The following is a 5,655-nucleotide window of genomic DNA, read 5'->3' on the forward strand; positions in this document are numbered from 1 at the left end:
CATACCGAGTGAAGTCAGTCAGAAAGAAAAAGATGAATACCATATGATATCACTTATATGTAGAATCTAAAATATGACACATTATATTTTTCTCTATTATGAGTAAGACTGTACATAATAGTAAAAAAATATGACATTATCACAACATTGTGAATCAACTATACTTCAATAAAGCTTTAAAAAATAAAATATGACACAAATGAACTTTTATTTACACAACAGAAATAGACTCACAGACATAGAAAACAAACTCATGGTTTCCAAAGGGGTAACCATGAGAGGGATAAATTAAGGATTTGGGATTCATAGATACATGCTGCTATATATGAAATAGATAAACCACAAGGACCTACTGGCTAGCACAAGGACTTATGTTCAATATCTGTAGTAACATAACGGAAAAGAATCTGAAAAAGAATATATATATGTGTGTGTGTATGTGTATACGTGTACATGTATCTGAATCGCTGCTGTAGAACTGAAACTACACAACACTTAGAAGAAAGAAAAAGAATTGGAATGACAAGAAGCAGCCCAGTGGCTGAGTGCCATTCCCATGCAGCGAGGGTTCGTCTTACCCAGTGTCCTCAGGGAATGAATTTCCATGAATGTGAATTTTCCAGATATATTACAAGAATCAAAACTCTTTAAAAGCTTTTTTTTTTTTTGTCTTTTTGCTATTTCTTGGGCCGCTCCCGCGGCATATGGAGGTTCCCAGGCTAGGGGTCGAATCGGAGCTGTAGCCACCAGCCTACGCCAGAGACACAGCAACGCGGGATCCGAGCCGCATCTGCAACCTACACCACAGCTCACGGCAATGCCGGATCGTTAACCCACTGAGCAAGGGCAGGGACCGAACCCGCAACCTCATGGTTCCTAGTCGGATTCGTTAACCACTGCGCCACGACAGGAACTCCAAAAGCTTTTTTTTTTTTAAGAGAAAACCTGTGTATAATGTTTACCATTCTTCCATATTTTAGCAAGTGAAGAAGATGGGACGTGTGCGAACATTTCCTGACTGGTCGTGGAGCAAAGGGCGCTTGGCCCCGGCATCCAGGGCTCCTCTCTGCCCCTTCCCTGCCCGTCAGGTGTCACCTCACACACAGCATGTGAGCACAGAGAAAAGGCTGAAACGAGCGTGTCATTTCCGGACCGGAAACCCCGGGCTCAGAGCAGAGGTTCTGGTTGTTATGACGCGTGGGTGGCTGGAGTCCTGGGACGTTCTGACCTGCAATAAAGCTTCCCTCTGCCTCCTGTCCCACCTCAGAGTCTCTGTGGTGGCCTGTGGGCCGGGAAGGGCAGTCTTCTGTGGCCTTGGGCAAGGCGTGAAGCTTCTTCAGGACTCAAGGTCTCCTGTGACTGGCGGTAGAAGGGGAGGGCTGTCACCCGATGGCTGGGGTGACCCCAGTGTTTGGGACAAAGTTGGTCCTCACACATTGTCCCCATTTTCTCCATTGGCCTCCCATGCCCACACAGCCTGGCACATTCCTGCCCCAGTTATGGGGACCCGGCCTCCCAGGACCCCTCCGCCCTCACTTTGCTGTCTAGTCAGCCAATTCCCAAGGCGTCCTTATTCTGAGAACCTAGTTGGGTTGGGGCGCCTCCAGGAGGCAGAGACCCGTGAGGCCTTCCCTTGAGGATTTTATCACATGCCAGGGCTTTTCAGAGAAGCGTTTGCTGACATGCTGCTACCAAGGCCTCCCCCAGAATCTCCCACTTTTGCATGTTCTCAGGCGCCTCCCTAGGCAGGACTCACCTATCATTTGAAGGCAGGGGTGGGGGCCCATCATGAACCTTCTGGGGTGCCTGCTCCACCAGGCTGGGATCGCAAACAGGCTTCAGCATTTCCCAGCCAAGTCACTTCACCTCAGTTTTGAACCTCAGTTGTCTTAACTGTAAAATGGGATGATAATAACAGTATCCTTTTCCTGAACATGCTTCTTGGGCTAAATGAACTAACAACAACTGTACATCCAGTTGATGTGTGTCCTGTGCCCGGCATGGTCGGGCCATTGCACGTGCTCAGGAAACGTGAATGAGGGATGTGGTTACACTTCCCCCACCCCCAGCGCCCTATGTTGTGACACAGCTTCCACCAGCCACCAGAGGAGCCCTGATGCCACTGGATTCCCTGCCCTGAGCCTGCTTTGTGCAGGGCCTACCTCCTCAGCAGGCTGATAGCTGCAGCTGGCTTGGCTGGACCACCTGTCTCTAGGCCTGAGGGCCCCAGCGCCTTGGACTGAGGGCTCTGCTCCAGCCTGGGAAGGGCAGACACTCTGTCCGGGACCCAGTTGTGGCCCCTCTCCTCCACAAGGGGGAAACTTTAGCTTTGGAATGTGTTTCCCAGGGGTTGGGAAGGCTCCCCAAGGATCCTGGAGCTGAGCTGCAAGAGCTGAGCTGAGCTGAGCTCTGCCAAATACAGAGCCTAGGATGGGCTTTCTTGGTGGGAGGATAAAGATACTCCCAGAATCCCCTGGCTCAGGAGTCTTGGAAACGCATGTGCCCTCTATCCCTCTGTGCTTCTCAAATGGGGTGGGGGTGGGGGGAACGCGATGGGGGCGGGGTGCTCCATGTAGCTCTAAGGCAAACATGGTCATTTTCTTGGAGCAGCAATTGTATTTGAAGTCGAAGGGGAGTAAGGCATTGTTATATTAAAACAAATATGAGTTGAGGCAAAATGGTTCTATATGTTCACCCAAGTCCCATTTCATTTTTTCAACTTGGAGGTACAGGAGGAATTTCCCAATATCCCCTGCACTTACGTTGGGGCCAGGTGGACCAGGTTCTGGCCATGGGCGTGTGGGCAGTGTTGAGGTCAGCGCTCCCTGAACAACCCATTCCTGAAATACTCCCATCTTCTCTTCTTCTCAAAGGCAACTGAGAAGCAGTCCTTGAGGGAAGACGGAGGAAGCAGCCTGGACTCGGCATGAAGGGGCAGCATCCTGGAGAGCCCCCGGACCACCCCCCTCAGATTTGCACAAGTGAGAAATAAACCTCAGAGGTATTCAGCCACTGTGACTTGGGGGTTATCTCAGCATCCCATGAGTCAGCATCCTGACTAAAACATGGATATAATATGGAGCCCAAGGCAATATACACAGGATTTTTAAAGCTAAGACATGAGGCTTCAAGTAAGTGGCTGCTTGCAACTGGGGTCTGGGCCATACCCGCAGACTTTTAACCTGCTAGTCTGGGCTCTATTTGATGCCATCACCATTAGCAAGAGACCCAGTGATCCATTGATGCCACAGCCACTGTCCCCAGAGAGGGCTCAAAGCAGATCTTTGTAACTGCCCACAGGAGATCTTGAGGGAGAATGAGCACATCACACGGTGAGTATCTGATGATTGGAGCCACATGAGAAATGAGCCCAGCACCGGTCTCTGAGGTCCCCAAAACCATTCTATGGTGGGTGAGAGAGGACAGTCCAGCTCCTGCCTTGGGCCCTCAGGTGAATTTGTCCAGCAGTGGGTCACTGTTGTCAGCATGATGCATGTCTTCCAGGGTCCAAGTGGCTGTGGCATTAGTGGGAGCCACAGCTGGGCTCAGGTGGCTAGGGGAGGAGGCTGCTATGGCCATGACTTCAAATAAGTTACTTCTCCCAGGATCCTGGCTTTATCACAAGTAAAAAATTGGAGGTGACGATGACAATGGCATTTGAAGCCTTTTCCTTACATGCAGCCGTAATATATAAATCAGAACAACCATACAACAAAACCACCACCACCACCACCAACAACAAAAAAAAAAACGCCAAAAAACAGAACAGCCAAGCTACTCTTGGGCACTATGGAATCTAGTTTAAAAGCCTTGAACTAGAGGCTGCTGGCTTCTGCTCTTCAGATTCCCTTGCTCAGGAGGCCTGAGCTCGTGTCCCTAACTTCTTGGGCAATTAGGCAACATCGTTCCCTTCTCTGGGCTTCTGGAATTCAGTGACCATGGATACAATCCTATAACAAAGCCCGTTATTTGCGGTAAAGCTGGAGCTGCTTGGGTTAAAGACAGAGTGGGGTCTGAGCCCTGAGGGGCGCCACCTGTGCCCAGGGCTCCTGGAGGTGGCAGCGATATGGAAAGGCCCCTGGAAGGCATGCCTGCCTGGTGGCCGAGGGCCAAGGCAGTGCTAACCTCATGGGTGGCTGGGGCAGCCTCCGCACTGGGCGGGGGGACTGTGGGAGGCAAACCTGGGTTTCTTCAGCAGGGAGCAGGGTGCCAGCTCTGCCCCAGGGCTGAGCCATGGCCTGCGGGTCCAGGAGTCTAGGACCAAGGTGCTGGCACAGAGTTGGAGCACAAGGTATGTGCTGGATCCGAAGGTTTCATAACATGGAGAACCTGAGGGGTCCAAAGGACCAAGGAGTTCCTGGGGTGACAGAGCCTCACTGTGGAGGGGCTGTGGGATGTGACACCCCTCTGCTGCCATTGGGCAGCGGTTTCCAGGGGGCAGGGACCCCAATTTATTTGTAACTCAAGGCCATCTGCCTTTCACTTTCCACCAAGTGGTCCAGAGGCTGGAAAAGCTTCAGAGCAGATGCAGGGCGTTCCCACAGGGTCAAGGCCAGGGGTGGTGCTAGGAGGGGGGCAGGGCCTCTGCACCCAGGGATGAAGCCATCAGCTGTGCCAGCAGCACCAGGTGGCCTCTTTGGTGTGCTTGAAAGGCTCAGTTCTCCAGGGAGCTGCCCTGCGCCCTGAGCCTCCCCATGGAGGCGAAGCTTGCCACATACCCCACCCAGCCTTGCGCCCTCAGCCCCTAGGGCAGGTGCCCCGCCAGTCTCTGCCAGGTGGCCAAACTCTAGGGACACGTCACTCCCTCCTTCAGGGAGACTGACCCCAGTGGATCAAGGATTGGGGGATTTTCCAAACCCTTCCCTCCATCTCCCCAGGATCTCACAGGTTATGAGGCAATATTTAGCTCCCCAGGCAACCATTCGCCATTAGGGGAGAAAAAAAGTTAGAAGGATCCCCTTTCTCCCCAGCTGACCCCAAAACAAACAGGCCCTGTCCACCCCAGTGGGTTTGCTGTCACAAATTATCACACAGAAGAAATCAGCGGCACTTGGAGGCCGTTTCTGTGAAGGGCCAGGATTCGGCGATGCTCAGCTCTGTTTTATTATTGCATTTTACAGAGTTACCAAGACAACTGAGGCCAAGTAACAGAACCTTGACTTTATGCGCCATGAAAATTTAATAAAGAAGTTTTAAAGGCTTTTAAGAGGCAGAAGCAGCAGCCCAGCAGCAGAGCCCCCACAGAGGGAGGCGGGTAGGAGCGTGTGGGGCTTCCTGCCAGACCTGGAGGAGCCCGGCCTGTCAGGGCCATTGAGGTGGGCGGAAGTGATCCCTGGCATCCATCTGGTTCAAGTGTATCGAGACTGGTCCTTTTCTTGGAGGACATTTATTAACACACTTTCTGATGCCAAGTCCATGTCAGGCTCTTTATATTGGCTATGACCCCATCTCCACTGGGCAGGCCAGGAAGAGGGCAGGGGGTGAAGAGACCAGTGGGTCCATGGACAACAACAGATGCAGCCAAAGACCCCCATGCTTCCCACAACCTCTCAGGGCCTCTGCTGGGATTCTTGCTGTCCCTGCTTTTTTTTTTTCCTGTCTTTTTTAGGGCCACATCCACGGCATTTGGAAGTTCCCAGGCTAGGGGTCGAATTG

Source organism: Phacochoerus africanus, chromosome 2 (genome assembly GCF_016906955.1).
Source record: "Phacochoerus africanus isolate WHEZ1 chromosome 2, ROS_Pafr_v1, whole genome shotgun sequence".
NCBI lineage: Eukaryota > Metazoa > Chordata > Mammalia > Artiodactyla > Suidae > Phacochoerus > Phacochoerus africanus.